This window comes from Giraffa tippelskirchi, chromosome 14 (assembly GCF_054371585.1).
Source record: "Giraffa tippelskirchi isolate mGirTip1 chromosome 14, T2T-mGirTip1v1.2.pri, whole genome shotgun sequence".
NCBI lineage: Eukaryota > Metazoa > Chordata > Mammalia > Artiodactyla > Giraffidae > Giraffa > Giraffa tippelskirchi.
In genome coordinates this window covers 39,455,950-39,472,643 of record NC_137288.1, presented here as the reverse complement: position 1 = coordinate 39,472,643, position 16,694 = coordinate 39,455,950, and the positions used below count along the sequence as shown (strand labels likewise).

At 36.7% G+C, this 16,694-nt stretch overlaps 2 long non-coding RNA genes across 2 annotated transcripts in view; both read left to right on the top strand.

Annotated features, from left to right (window-relative positions):
- Window positions 1-599: 599 nt before the first annotated feature.
- LOC145534219 (uncharacterized) lies at window positions 600-4,672 on the top strand. The gene is made up of 3 exons (XR_014074354.1): window positions 600-654; window positions 779-838; window positions 1,739-4,672. It is a non-coding gene; the product is annotated as an uncharacterized LOC145534219 (long non-coding RNA).
- A 1,415-nt stretch (window positions 4,673-6,087) lies between these two features.
- LOC145534216 (uncharacterized) overlaps window positions 6,088-16,694 on the top strand; it is an 85,170-nt gene continuing 74,563 nt past the window's right edge. The window contains exon 1 of the long non-coding RNA XR_014074351.1: window positions 6,088-6,289. This is a non-coding gene — a long non-coding RNA (uncharacterized LOC145534216). The remainder of the gene's footprint in view (window positions 6,290-16,694) is intronic.

Here is a 16,694-nt window from a genome sequence, read left to right as displayed (position 1 = left end):
TGGCTGCCTTTTTGTTCATCTCAGTCAATTATTCCCATTATAGGCTCCAGATTAGTCTGCCCTTTTTCATTTTAAGTTGTTGAATCTATAACTCACCAACTGTCTTTATGAGAACTGAAGTTTATTTACATTAAAGAAAGTTTTTAAGTGTTTTTTTGTTGTTGCTGTTAAAGCTTGTCTTTTACCTTGTATAAAGGAAAACGATCATATATTTTACAGCACTTCTAAAAATTTGATTTGCCACTACTTTATATGGCAGCAGCATTATCTAGCAAATCAATGTACATTTATCAAGCGTTTACTCAATACACTATTCTAAGCATGCTTTTGAAATGTGTACTGACATTGACACCAACACTTTCCTTTATCAGCAAGTGGGTTATTTTAATTCAAAATGGCATAATCAATTGAAGGAGAAGCTGTTTTACAGAGGGAATAAGTTACTACTTTCTTAGTAGAATGTGTTTTTACATATCTTAAAAGTTTTATTACGTGTATTCTGGTCGTTTATATCCAGGTTTGATTAACCTTAATGTTTTAGATTCTACCGGATTGTGTTTTTTTGAAACAGATTCTGGAATGGAGTTTAGAATGCAAGATGTAGGTTCAGCTGTGATACAGGTCTAGCAACAGCTTTGATTGAACCCTGAAGAGGTCTGGTGCTATATGACCCATCAGTGTTGTCCCAAATATCATGCCGTATATTATCAGGGTTTTGTTTCTAGTTTTGTAAACATTTCTGTCTCTCTCGTTTGTATTTATTTACTTTTTACTGCAGAATAGTTGCTTTACAATATTGCGTTGGTTTCTGCCATCCATCAACATGAATCAGCCACAGGTATACATATATCCCCTCCCTCCAGAACCCTCCTCCCGTCTCCCTTCCCATCCCACCCCTCTAGGTTGTCACAGAGCACTGGGTTGAGCTCCCTGTGTAACACAGAAAACCCCCACCTGCCATCAGTTTCACATATGGTAATGTGTATGTTTCCAAACGACTCTCTCAATTCTTCCCAACATCTCCTTTCCCCAGTTGTCCACAAGTCTGTTTTCTACGTCTATGTCTCCACTGCTGTTCTGTTTCATACCTTGCCTCCATTAGACATTAGTTGCAGACTGCAAAGGACGTGACTTTTCAGATTGGATTGGCAGCTGAAAGCCGTCATTCCTGGCAGCAGGTCTCTGAGCCCTTGCACGAAGCAGGATTTGGGCAGCATGCTGCCATGTCTACTACAGATTCCAAATATTCTTAGCTGGAAAGGTACTTCAGTTGTATTGCTTTCATTGTGTGGAAAATTACTTGTCATGGTGACAATGATGAGGCTATACCATAGAGAATTAAATATTAGGAACTTAACCGAAGAAACAGGGTAAATGTATTATATTTTATACAATCAGTTGCCCTCAGTATTTCCATTTCAAATTGGATATGAAACATTTGAAAGGATTTTGTATCATTTAGCATAATTTAACAAACTATGACAGGAATTAGGGTATTTCTGATAATTAATCCTAATAATAAAGGATTTTACCAAAAATACAGCATTAATTCCCACCTTGCCTAATCATGAGGATAAAAGCATACTTGCTTTTTAGTCCAAGAGAGTCCTGAGTATGCATTTGGAATGTGATCATATTCCCCTTCACCAAGATACAGTAGAAGACAGGTTCTAACATTCACTCTTGTACAATTTAAATTAAAAAATGACAGTTCAGTCTTGTTTTTCATTTCTTGTAGGTGCTTAGTACTCTAGTACTCTTCTACTTCCGGCCACAGAGATCTCCTGCTAGTGGTAATTATAAAAGTGTTTCTCTTTCCTTCACTCATGATTTTTTGGTATAGTGATTTTTTCTTAATAAAAATACTTAATAGGCAAAAACGTAAATTTTTGTACACAAATCAAGGCTCAAATGTATAAGCTATTTTTTCACTTTAAAATTTTTTTTCCAAGTTTACATTGAAACAAATTTTCTATTCTTCTAAATTACCTTTTCTATTACGTAGTCTTGTATAGATGTGACAGTTGGACCATAAAGAAGGCTTAGTGCTGAAGAATTGATGCTTTGAACTGTGGTACTAAAGTGGTGCTTTAACTTTGGTACCTTGAGAATCCCTAGGATACTAAGGAGATCAAACCAGTCAATCCTAAAGGAAGTCAACCCTGAGTATTCATTGGAAGAACAGATACTGAAGCTGAAGCTCCAGTACTTTAGCCACCTAATGCGAAGAGCTGACCCATTGGAAAAGACCCTGATGCTGCGAAAGATTGAGGGCAGGAGGAGAAGGGAGTGACAGAGGATGAGATGTTGGATGGCATCATCGACTCAATGGACATGAGTTTGGGAAACTCCAGCAGATAGTGAAGGACAGGGAAGCCTGGCCTGCTGCAGTCCATAGGGTCACAGAGAGTCACAAATGACTGAGTGACTGAACAACAGCATTAAACATTCACTAATGATTTTCACATATATATATATAAATTAAACAGAAAAATATCAGCCCTCTGTTAGCAATGATTTATCTAATATTTCTTGATAACTCTGTTCAAAAGTACAGGGATATATGTTATCCACAGGATAATATAACTACTTGATATTTGATTTTGTATATATTATTTGGGTGTTTCAATATATTATTGAATGAAAATAAACATTTAGTAAAACCATTTTCAGGGTAAAATATTCAGCAGCTTTTCCATTCCTCTAAATAAGAACATTTTGCCTTGTATTAAAAAAAAAAATCCTTCCTGACTTAGCATTTTCTTTTTTAGGCTTTTCCTCAGGCTGAGAGTTTACTAGCTAATCAGCAAAACTCTCATAAGTACTTATCTAAGAGGAGAGAGACTAAAAAGACTATAAAATTACCACATGCTTTCCAGCCCTTAGTGATTTGGAACTTTTATTAAAAGTTTGCTGAGAGTTCCAAGTATTTGCAAGCCCAAAGTAAGACCAAGCTACTGATACGTTCCCTGTTCAACTGTCAAATGACATTAGCTTTGCCCTCTGTTATTAGTGTCTTTCATAAAATGCCATGGATTATGTGCAACATTATGGACCAATCCATGCACTGTCAGAGCTGGCAGGAAACTTGGTCTGTTTCAAACCGTCAACTTAAGACCAGAATTGAATTGCTTCACTGACTGTGTTACTGCCTCAACTCTCTTGAAAAGAAGTTGCTTATATCCTTTTCACCAATTCAGGTTTCAGTAAAGTCACAATTAAACTCCTCCCTCAAGAGCAGCATCGACTCCTAATATAGGAAATCTGTGTGGCAGATTTTAGAAAGTTAACTGCAGCCCAGCAAGAATATTGACACCTCATTTCTACATAACTTTTGAGATAGGTGTCAGAAAAACTTGCAAGATGTTAAACATAAATAGGCATTTACGTCTATGCTGAAAGGGCTCATTTAATAAAGTTGTCACACGGAGATTTATTATCTACTTGTAGTTATTTGTATTTTCTTTGTAAGTAGTTGACAGTTTCTGCTTGATTCTGACATCATAGAAATTTCTTTGTCTAAATCATATCACTAAAAGAAGAACACTGGCCACAAGGCTAATCTTTACTAGTCCATTTTATTTCCCTTCTTAAATCTCTAGGTTAGTAAAACTTTGAGGGAGAAGTTTGGCATGAAAATTGCAAGCTGCTCTGAAGGTAAAATGTTATATAGTACTATGAAGGGAGAACAAGAAAAAAATTTGATGGGATATATCAGAAATCTGAGACATAAAGCAAACATACATTTCCTTTTTCAGATTTTATTGGCATTCTGGAACTAAGAGATCCATAATGCTATACTGGAGTCCTTCATGGATTATGGAGTATTAAGGGCCAATTCTTCAGAGAAAGAGTTATGAGTGGACTTCATTACAGCAACTGAGGGTATCATATTTTATCAGCAACAACAACCTGAAGTGCTTAGCTCCCCCTCCCAAAAAAGACATGATATTGTTCCATATCATTACACAAAACATTAAAAGTTGAATACAAAATGCAGATATGTTAGATAGCAGATAGTAGGCATTAATTCAGAGAAGGCAATGGCACCCCACTCCAGTACTCTTGCCTGGAAATTCCCATGGACGGAGGAGCCTGGTGGGCTGCCGTCTATGGGGTAGCACAGAGTCGGCCACGACTGAAGTGACTTAGCAGCAGCAGCAGCAGCAGCAGGCATTAATTTCCATTGTGCTGTTAGGTGATTGTGGTTTTTCTATTTAAAGGATGTGTTTTATAAGAAAACACATAGAACTTGTTTCTCCTTAAGCTAATAAGAATCATGTATTTCAGTGACTAAATTTTCACTCTTCAAGCCCTGAGGGTAAAAACATGAGATTTCTTTATTCTATGTCTGATGGAGTGATGTTTTATATGAGAGGTCAAACTCTAGTAATAATAGCTCAACAAGTAAAAATCAGAAATGCATCTGATGCTTCTGTATTATGTAATCTAAAGACAAGGAAATATTTATTTTTAAAAAGCTATTCTAAAATATATATTTTTTCATATGAAGAGCATCTTCATATGAAGAGTTGCTAGGTTGTTTCCAACAACTCTTTCGCAATCCCATGGACTGTAGCCCACCAGGATCATCTGTCCTTGGGATTTCCCAAGCAAGAATATTGAAGTGGGTTGCCATTCCCTTCTCCTGAGGATCTTCCTAACCCAGCGATCGAAACTGCATCTCCTGCATTGGCAGCAGAATTCTTTACTATTGAGTCACCTGGGAAGCCCCATGAAGAGCAGATAACCCTCTTGTTTGTGCTTTCTCAAAATATAGTCTTTTCCTACATGTAAAGGAAAGTAATGTTCAATCAACACTTTTTTTTTAATTAGTTTATTTATCTATTTTTTAAATTTACAATATTGTATTTGTTTTGCCATACATTGACATGAATCCACCATGGGTGTACATGTGTTCCCCTTCCAGAACCCCCCTCCCACCTCCCTCCCCATCCCATCCCTCCGAATCAATACTTTTTTAAAAGTTTTTTTTTTTTTGTATGGGGGTATAGCCAATTAACAACGTAGTGATACTTCCAAATAAACAGTAAAGGGACTCAGCCATCATAAGAGGGAGGGAGTTTGAGGGAGAATGGATGTAATCAATACATTTTTATATCAATGTCTATATACCTACATATCATATGATATACTGTATGATAGATATAATGAGTATAGGGTATTGGTGAATTTTACAATTTTTCTCTCAGGTATATGTATGATAGAAACAGCCTATACATGATGTTTAAAGGAACACATAATGCTAGACTATGGGAATTCAGCAGTAAGCAAGATAGTCTTCTCTATGAGAAATTTATAACTTAGTAAGGGGAGAAAAACTTTAAGTAAAACTTTAAATATTTAACGTTTTAAATAGGTAAACATAAGATTAACTATTTAAAATTATAATAAAGTCTATAAAAATGATACTCTTATCTCTACCATGACAGGTTAGAGAGGGCCTACTTTGAATAGGACAGGTAGTAAGTTTTCTCTGAGAAGATGGTATCTGAGCTGTAAGCCAAAAAATGAGAAAGATCACTGACTCAAAATTCCTGAGTGAAAAAAAGTTCAGAAAGTAGAGCGAGCAAGTGCAAAGATAATAAGACAGCTGCAGTGGGTAAGCGGGAGCTAGGCAAGGAGGACAAAAACAGGATCAACTGTGGTTGGAAGACCAGGTAGTCATCTTTTTTAGCCCTCTTTGAGAAGTAATTTCTAGCAAAGAAATTTCCTAAATTTCTTTTAAGTTCTAGAATTTTTCTATTGATTAAAAATTCTTGATCAGTAATAGCTTAGTGATTAAATGGGAATCAGCCTTACTTTCTAGTCACAGATCAGAGGGTTTTACAGAGTGTTCAGGTGAATGCATTGTCAGCACAGCACCGAGGGATGTGTGGCAATTTTCTTTGAAAGGTCCTGTCTCTGACCCAGCTCTATCAACTACAAACTTACCTGGAAAATGTAGGAGGTTGCATGTTCAGAAGGAAGGAAGAGCTGGATTGGTCAGCCTAGGACCAGAATTGTAACCATGGAGCCTTGCTCATGATCTAATCGCAATCTATAGCTGATAAGGGTTTCCCCCGTGACTCGGCAGTAAAGAATCAGCCTGCACTGTAGGAGACGCAAGAGATGTGGGTTTGATCCCTGAGTTGAGAAGATCCTCTGAAGGAGGAAATGGCAACCCACTAGGGCTGGAAATGGGTTCTGCCTGGGAAGATCCCATGGACAGAGGATCCTCCTGTACTACAGTCCGGGGGACCACAAAGAGTCGGACACAACTGAGCGAGTGAGTATTCACTCACTCATAGCTGAAAAATGGCAGACCTGAGATCTGAATCTTTGTCTACATAATGTATTATTTCTTTCCTCCTTCATGCTTTCTTTCTTAGTTATTGTAGTCTTGCTTTCTTGTTTGCCGTTTTCTTTTTCTATTTTATTTTATTTTTTTTGACATTTTGCAGGTATTTCACTCTTTCTCCTAAAACTATCTTCCCTTACATAAGTTGTCCTTTCATTAAAATCTCTTCTTAAAAAACCATAAAGGGTGATAATGTTTTCTGTAGAGACCCCAACTGATAGACTTATCAAAACACTGAAATGTCAAGATGTCAAAAGGAATACCCACATATGCGGCAGAGTCACAGAGGAAAACCGTGGGATAGGAGCTAAGATTTTCAATGAATAAAGTTGTGGGACCAGGATATGGGTTGTTGATGTGGTTTGTCAGATGCCAAAGGATCTAAGTTTTTTGGAATAAGAAGTGAGGAGAAATGACTTGAAAGTGACAATGGGGAGCAAGGAGATCATTTTTCATTTCTTGACCCTGTGTTACTTGAGAGGCATGCAAGCAAGTTTCAGAAGTAGTCAGATTAAAATTAGCACTGGAAGTGACCAGAAAAACAATAGAAGAAGGTGAGACAGAGGAAACTTATACTCTAGGTTATATGCAATTTTCCTAGGATTCAGTGAAAGAAGTAGCAAGAAGAAACGTTTGTCTGCTATTGAAGTAGGCCAAGTTATTCAAAGCCTGTAAAATTCAAAAGCTGCAGAAAGGCATGTTTTTGGAGATATTAACAGCAGCACCATTGTAGATTTCTATGAATGATTTAAAGGAAGACACAAGACAAGGGGGAGCTTTTAGCACTTGGCATTATTTAAAGGTTTAAGGAGGAGTTGCCATTCCAGTATAAGACTAAAAAACAAACAAACAAAAAATCTGAGTTTAGAAATTCTGGGAGAAATCAGGATATTTATATCCTGTGGCCTATGTAGATTCATGGTACTTTTCAGGAGGAGAAGGGGACAACAGAGGATGAGATGGTTGGATGGCATCACTGACTCAGTGGACATGAATTTGAGCTTGGTGGGAGATGGTGAGGACAGTGAAGGCTGGTATGCTGCAGTTCATAGGGTTGCAAAGAGTTGGACACGACTGAGCGGCTGAATGACAAAAGAGACCATAGAGAGACTTCCAACTGTTCATAAAACCTCATTCTCCTCATTTGCCATCTTAATGAAGAGCTGGACTCAAGGCTGTCCAGCTAGTCAACATTTTTCAACCCCCTTGATAGTTAGGTATGGCCATGTGACCAAATTCAAAACAATGATTAGGAGAAAAATAATTAACATTTTTCACCTCTTCATGTATTTCTAGGGATTTTAAATGAAAATGAGGACAACTATAAACCAGTATTTTCTTTTTCCATGGTTTGTACAATTATAATATCCACTTCTGTATCCTTTTATTCATTTAACCTGTCTTATTGCTTTTCCACAGAACATAAAAAGTAGAGTCATTGTTTGACTTTTTATAGTGTGCAGTATTATATTTTAGAAAGTTACTATATTTTATCTAAACACTCAGCTTTAATAGATTATCTGGGGCTATTCGTTAATTCAGCAAGCATTTATTAAGTGCCTACTAGGTTGCAGGATTATTTCAAAACTTTATCTATGAACAAACCAGATAAAGATTAGAAACTTCATAGAATTTCTATTCTAGATGTAAGAGACAAATAGTATGGCAACAGTGTTGCAATCAAAGAGAAGGACCATATTCCAGCACATGCATTCTATTCTGAAGAAGAGCAAGAAAGTGATTGTGCCTGGAACATGGTAGGCTAGGGAGAATGGTAGACAATGAAGAAAGAAACAAAGAGTAGCCTCTGGCAATACTGGAATAATTCTCTGAGTGAAATGCCAGAACCATTGCCCGCTTTAAGCAGCAGGTTGATTTCACTTACTTTTTTTTATCACTGACAGCATTGCAATAAATAACTTATACATATTCCATTTATGTATCTACAAATATGGTATGATCATTCCTAGATTTAGAGTTATAGGAAAAAGGATATATGCTTTTGTAAATTTGACAGGTATTGTCAAAAATGTCTCCCAATGGAAGCTGAATAATTCATACTCCCACCAGCAATATATAAGTGTCTGTTTCTGTTTTTATTTATTTATGTACTCTTTTTCTGAAGTTTGTGTGTGTTGGCATTGCTCTATTTCTTTAACATGAAAGAGTTTGCCTGTTCCTTTTTTTTTTCTATTTGCTATTGTTTTGAGAATTTGAGCAAATTCACATGAAAATATGAATATTTCCTAGATAAAAGGGGCCATTTGATATTCTAAATGAATATGGGTTAATTAATAAAGTTATTAATAAATAATTAAATAATATTTAATAACATTAATTGATAATGCTATATCCTAAAGAGTCAGGACAGGACACCACTCATTAATAGAGGAGCAAATATGGGCCTGACACTTGTGAGGGAACTTTCATCTTAATGAAAGGAACATGTGTGTTCTGGTGCACATAGGAATGCTGGTTTTTTGGAAGCCAGAACTGGACTTTACTTCTCAATGTACTCTATTTGCTTTGTGAAATGAGGGACTACATCATTGATTGAAAATAAAAGGGATTTTGGAAGAAAAAGAGACGTGTAGAAGATAAAATATCTCCTATGGGACTGCAGAAAGGGACATTGCCTAGTAAACTATAATTCAGTTGAAATCACTGTTAGACACTGATTAAACAGGTGACCATAAATGTGTGGTGACACCAGTTGGCTCAGGTGTGTGATTTTCTGCAGTAACCTCCAAAGTCTGTGTACAGACAAAGATTCACCCACCACTAGATGCTTGCAAGGCACGTGGGATGAAAAACACCAGGTCAAGTTTGTTTAGAAATTCTTCAGGGAGGCCTTGAAGTCTTGAGTTGTGGAATTTAAGCTAGAAAGAAAGAAAATGTATTGTAAAAATTTTAAAGAAAATTTTAATTCCCTCCTTCCATTTAACACTATATACCATGGCCTGTGAGCTTCCCTGGTGGCTCAGTTGGTAAAGAATCTGCCTACAATGCAGGAGACCTGAGTCCGAGTCCTGGAAAGTACCCTGGAAAAGGAAATGTCAACACACTCCAGTATTTTTGCCTGGGAAATCCCGTGGGCAGAGGAGACTGGTAGGCTACAGTCCATGGCATTGCAAGAGACAGACACGACTTAGCAACTAAACGACCACCACCACCATGGCCTGTATCATGCTATGTGCTAGCAAAGCACAACCTCTGCCATATTAAGACATATTTTGATTGGTGTCCCTAATTAACAAAACTCATGGAATGTAACCAAAAGGAATTTTTCCCCCATATACTCTTTAAATCTCCTAATAAAGGGTAGTCTGTCTCTCATCACAGATGACACTCAGGCAGCCCCTCAACACTGCTGATCACTCTCAGTTAAAAAAAAAAAAGATTTTGTAATTCTCATTTTAAGTTAAGAACAGACTCAATTCAGCAAATAATTAACACTATGAAGATGACTTTTTTATCACTAAGTTGTGTCTTGGTCCATATGAAGAGACTGTCAATTTTCTTTTTTCAAGCCTATTTCCACCTTTACTACTAGAGGCCATTTTCACCTTCCTGGGTGGAAAAAAAAAGCAAAGGGAGGGAGCAGTGGTTAAGGGTAGCAGAAGGTTCTTTATTGACTGATATTTTCAAATCTTATTTGTGACCTCTGGGCCTAATCCAACTGTAAATCTCACACTCTCCCACGGTGCGTTTATTACACTATGGTCTTCAGAGAAACTAATATTACTATGAGTCTTTCATTATTATTTCCCTTAAATGAAATGAATATGGTTCTTTGGTGTTTACTTTTTTGTGATTGCCTACAGGATGATCAGTAGTCAACTACGAGCTTCTTTCTCCTCTGTTAGACAAGAAATACCAAATGATATCCATGTGGCTCTTTCCTCTTCTCCTGCAGGTTGCCTTGAGTGTGTGTGTATTAGTTGCTCAGTCATGTCTGACTGTTTGCCATCCTGTGGACTGTAGCCCACTAGGCTCTGCTGTCCATGGAATTCTCCAGGCAAGGATAGAGGAGCGGGTAGCGATTCCCAAGGATTGAACCCAGGTCTCCTCCACTGTGGGCAGATTCTTTACCATCTGAACCACCAGGGAGGCCTGCGTGTTGTCTTAGGGCCACAGAAAACTCTAAATTAACCTTTATTCTACATTGGCAGGAGTTAAGTTATTTCTCAATAAAGTCTTGTTTGTCTATCAGTCTCTATTTCTCTCTCTCTCTCATCTCTCCCATCCCTGTTTCTATCATCTCTCTCTGTATCATCTCTTCCCTTCTTGACCCAAGCCAATGCAAACAGCCACTTGCTTTCAGCCTCCTCAGCCACATATCAGACCCAAGTATGTCCCTCCAAAAGCCAAAAGATATGTTTGAAGCTCTTACCTTGTGGAAATCTAACATCTTATCTTGAAGAGAAGGAGAAAATGATCTTATTTTCTGTTGGAAGTTTGAATGGGTGAGTTGTAGAGGACATATCCTTTCAAACAACTATCTTTACAAATTCTCTCCCCTTTAATATCTGATATTTTATATGGGTATGGATGGGCCATTTCTAAGTTGTGTGGGTCCCTGAGTCAATAGTTTTTGAAAGGATTCCATCTATAAAACCATTTGATTATAAACATATTCTGCCTGCAATGCAGGAGACCTGGGTTCGATCTCTGGGTCGGGAAGATCCCTGGAGAAGGGAATGGCTACCCACTCCAGTATTCTTTCCTGGAGAATCCCATGGACAGAGTAGCTTGGCAGGCTACAGTCCATGGGATTGCAAAGAGTTGGGCATGACTGAGTGACTGATACTTTCACTTTTTCATGTTATAAAATTCATGGGTCCTTGAGATATATAATGATTTATCAAAGAAAATTTAGAATAATCAGAAAGAAAACAAATTTTTTTGTTAATTGTCCAGTCAGGGCACCTAAATACTAAGTACTAATTCAGTACCACATTTTCCTCCTCATCTCAAGTCCAGGCATCATCTTTTCATGTTTATTATTATTAAACCCACCATTTATAGTTAATTTTCTATCTTCCCCCTAAAGAGAAAAGTAGCAACATCATTGTTTCCCAGAGTGTTCTGACTCTTTGTAAACTGTTCATATCAAAATAATATAGATTTTCTTGCCTCTAAAGTTCCCCAATATTATGTATTTAATCTAGTTGTTACCATTATACAAGATGCTATATCATCCATCCTGTTCCCCATATATACTGCACCTGAATACCAGGGAGGAGCTTAGAACATTTTGAGGAAGGCATTCCAAAGTGTTGAGTCCCTGGATCAGTTTTCTCCGTCTGCTGTAACAAAGTGCCACAGATTAGGTGGGCTTCCCTGGTGTCTCAGCGGTAAGGAATCCACCTACCAATGCAGGAGGTGCGGGTTCGATCTCTGGGTTGAGAAGATCCCCTGGAGAAGGAAATGGCAACCAACTCCAATATTCTTGTCTGGGAAATCCCATGGATAGAGGAGCCTGGTGGGCTACTGTCCAAGGGGTTGCAAAAGAGTTGGACATGGCTTAGAAACTAAAGGACCACAACAACAGATTAGATAACTTAAAACAACAAAATTTTATTTTTTTGCAGTCCTACAAGCTAGAAGCCTGAAATCAATTTTTCCACAAAGCCATGCTCCCTCTGAAGGCTTTGGAGAAGAATCCTTGACTCTTCTAGCTTAGAATCAGTTCAGTTCAGTTCAGTCGCTCAGTCGTGTCCAACTCTTTGCGACTCCATGAATTGCAGCATGCCAGGCCTCCCTGTCCATCACCAACTCCCAGAGTTTACCCAAACTCATGTCCATTGAGTCGGTGATGCCATCCAACCATCTCATCCTCTATCGTCCCCTTCTCCTCCTGCCCTCAATCCTTCCCAGCATCAGGGTCTTTTCAAATGAGTCAGCTCTTTGCATCAGGTGGCAAAAGTATTGGAGTTTCAGCTTCAACATCAGTCCTTCCAATGAACACCCAGGGCTGATCTCCTTTAGGATGGACTGGTTGGATCTCCTTGTAGTCCAAAGGACTCTCAAGAGTCTTCTCCAATACCACATTTCAAAAGCATCAATACTTCAGTGCTCAGCTTTCTTTATAGTCCAACTCTCACATCCATACATGAATACTGGAAAAACCATAGCCTTGACTAGACGGACCTTTGTTGACAAAGTAATGTCTCTGCTTTTTAATATGCTGTCTAGGTTGACCATAACTTTCCTTCCAAGGAGTAAGCATCCTTTAATTTCGTGGCTGCAATCACCATCTGCAGTGATTTTGGATAATTTCTGGCAATCTTTGATGGAACTTAGCTGGTAGATGTATCACATCAGTCTCTGCCTCTGTCTTTAAGTGGCCTTCACGTTTCTGTCTCTGTGTCCAATTTTTTTTTTAATATAAGGACACAAGTTATATTACATTTAGGGGACACACATTAATCCATTATGATCTCATCTTGACTTGATAATATCAGCAAATACCCTATTTACAAATAAGGTCACATTTTGAAGTTCCAGTTAGACCTGAATTTGATGGAGATTCTATTAAGTGCAGTTTCTGAGACATACCACCTTAGATAAAGGCTGCACCTATGGAGATCAAAGGACAGTATATGAGTATGAAGCAATGAGTTGTAATCAGTTTGCTATGATCTGACTCATACGCACTTTGACATTTCATACTATTTTACCTGGTTACTACACTCAAAACTTCCAATTAACTATTTCCTTATAAGTATATATATTCAACCAATAATGAACTTAGGGTCAAGAAAATAATGTCTACATAAAATAACTAAGAGGTAAATATATCAGTTATAATCAATAGTATAATCAAGTAATATTAAAAATGTTGCAACAGCAACAGATGAAAATTTATAGCATACAGCTAAAGATATGAGTGAGTGTTGAACAACAATGAGTATACGGAAAAAAGTCTGAGTTGTACATTAGAATGAATTTTTAAAAATTCACAGGGTGAATTTCATGATATATGAATTTTACCTCAATTAAGCTATCTTTTAAAATGGTGCAGGAATTGTCAGCCTGAGATGAGGTTAATTGAAGCCCACATTTTAGAGTAAATCCATGTTAAGATATCTTCAAGAAATTGAAAAATGTAAATTGAAATTGTAAATTAGTTTTAAAAATATCTGTATCTTAAGAAGTGTGTGTGTGTGTGTGTGCATGTGAAATTCTTTTATTTTTGGAAATAAGGTTCATATTTTAAAAGCTGAATAATTATGAAACTTAACTAGTATTTGATTTTCTATAAATGCTAATATTAATTTATATCAAGTAAATAAGTGACAATTTTACCCTGAATTTATACATATACATATACATGAACTTATACATATCATAGCCTGAAGGGAGATTACAAATCTTCAAATTATCTCAGACAAGCAGCCTAATTCTTCACAGGACACATACTGAAACCATCAAGAAAATATATTGCTATCTAGTTGAGGTGAGATTCAGTCAGGGTAGTGAGGGCATTTTTATTACATTGTAATCCTGTTTAACATCTTTGTTAATCATCTAGTGGAGAAAGAAATACAAGCTAATGAAACTTAAATCACAATAAATTGTCGAGTCTTTTAACACCAATTAGTGCAGAAATGATAAAAAAAAATCACATTTGGTGATTAAAGGGCAACCACAAAATGAAATTCAACTTGGAAAATGTAAAATGGTCAGCTAGTAGCCCTTGAAAGTAAAAAACAAAATGTGTAACTGGTTTTTTAAGGTCACCATTCTAAAGATAAGTGAAAGATATTTAGTGAAATCCAAGAAGGCCTTACATTTGCAATGTTAATGTCAATGTCAACTTTTGCGTTTTAACTGGGTTTCATTTAAAAGTTTTAAGAACTATTTTCTCACCAGAAAGCTTATGGAATTCACAGACAAAAATTTTTGCCTTTGATTCATATTTTTCTTGCCTTAGAATAAAAATTTGAGGAGGTAAGAAAAGAGAATGAAGAGGTTTAAAAAAATGAAAAGAATTTGAGGATTACAAGTAAGTTACTTTCATTAACCATCATATAGAAGTAAAACAAAAATTTATAAATATTTCATGAAATGTTTGGAGTCAGTTTTTCCCACAATGTGTTAAGAGACATGATAACTTAGAGGTATCCCAGGAAATGGGCTTTCATTAGCTCACTAAATAATTCCTGACAGTTTCACAGACTATTCAGAACGGAGCTGGAGCTGCAATTTTAATATGATATCCCCAGTTAATAAAAATGGTGTTATTAATTAGTATTTAACATACAGAGAACAATAAATGTAAGCCCAAATGATAATTTGAGCAAACAGTATCTCACAGACAACTCCTATAATATGTAAAGAGAGAAAAACTACCTCTTCATATAATTTTTTCAATATAATTTTAATCATTAGCTTTAGGAAGAGTTTTAAGTATTAAACTTTATATAGGTTGATTGCATATTTTTCAAACACATATAAAGTAAAAAAGCTAATTTCAGGATAGAAGTTGCATATGCATGCCAAAAACCTTGTCTCTGAAATGAACAATTTTATGCCTAACATGTCTTAGATGGCCAGCCTCAAGAATAACATATAAAACATACAATGATAAAAAGTCATCATGTATATTGTAGGAGAGGAAAATTTGCCACCTAAAATGGCTGTTTAGCGTGTGAATTACTTTGAACTGAAAACAATCAAGGCCCCAAAGTCTCAGGTAGAAACTTTAACACACCCCCTAACCGCCTAAAAGAATATATGCAGAGGACCTGTTCCAGGAAGGGAGCTATCACCACAGATAATTATAGCATCAACTAGGTATGAATGACAGGGAGGAACAAGCGTGTGTGCTAGTCACTTTATTCGGGTCCCACTCTTTGCAACCCCATGGACTGTAACCCACCAGGCTTCTCCATCCATTGGATTTCCCAGGCAAGAATACTGGAGTGTGTTGCCGTTTCCTCTTCCAGGGGATCTTCCCGACCCAGGGAACAAAGCAAAGTCTGTTAAAATTCCTCATTCTGTCCAGGTTTCTCTTCATGACCCAGTAAACATTTGTTTACCAAACATCTCCATCTCAATGCCTTTCTCCCCTTCAAAATCCCAAACCAAAAAAAAAAAAAAAAAAAAAAAAATCCCAAACCACTGCCTCCAACATCCTCTTTGGTCTTTAGGGGAAGATGATAGATAAGGTGAGAACTTCAGCTTTTTTGGTGAGTTACTCAGTTTGCTGAGTAAAAGTGTACATGCTATCAAAGTTTTGTTTTGTTTTTTTCCTATTAGTCTATCCCCTGTCTATTTAATTCTGGGAACAGGCAGAAGAACCTAGAAGAGTAGAGGACAATTTCTTCCTCAACAATATGAAATGTGCCATTTATTTTTACATCTGGATATTTTATATTTGACAAGTGTGAACAACTAACATCTTTATAAAAATTACAAAGTAATTATTTCATCTTCAGAGTGTAGACACCTTTTAGAAATCTTAAAATAATATGGTTTTATAGGAAAAAAATTACAAGTAATAAAAAAGTGTTTTTCTATAGTAACCAATCTCATGAATACACATACTTTATTGCTTTGCACAAAGAAAAAGGAAGTATTGCTTTTAAAAGTGAGAGTGTGTGTGTGTGTGTGTGTGTGTGTGTGTGCGCGCGCACGTGTGCTCAGTCTTGTCCAGCTCTTTGTGTCTTCATGGACTGTAGCCTGCCAGGCCCCTCTGTCCATGGGATTCCCAGGTAAGAATCCTGGAGTGGGTTGCCACTTCCTACTCCAGAGGTTCTTCCTCTCTCAGAGATGGAACCCTTGTCCCTTTTGTCTCCTGCTTTGGCAGGTGGATTCTTTACCACTGGTGCTAAAATTAAAGATGATCCAGTAAAATATTCAAATGATTGAAAGAGGTAAAAATATTTTGAACTCTCTTATAGGAATCACTTAAATTACTGACTTTCATATTTTAGTTTAGAAAAATATGAAAGTAAAATGACTGTATGTTGTAAAATTGAGTAATAGCTGTATCTGAAAATCAGTCCACACTGGACCTGATTTACATAAACTTCTGTATACTTTGCATATCTTTACTGTGTAAGGTCTTCACTTTGAATTCGATGACAGCGTGAAAGCAAAGGAGAAATAAAATCAGAGTAAAAAGCAGTGAATTTTTCAAAGACAACAGCAGATGTATAAGCTGCATTTATAGCCATTTGCCACAAAGTACACCAGGCTATTCAGTGACTTTTATAAACTGAAAATATTTTTGAATAATAATTTAGCTTTGGGTGATGTCTTTTGTGCCCTTTTCAAGGTTTAAAACAACTTATACTTTGGTCCTAAGATCAAACTTGGGCAA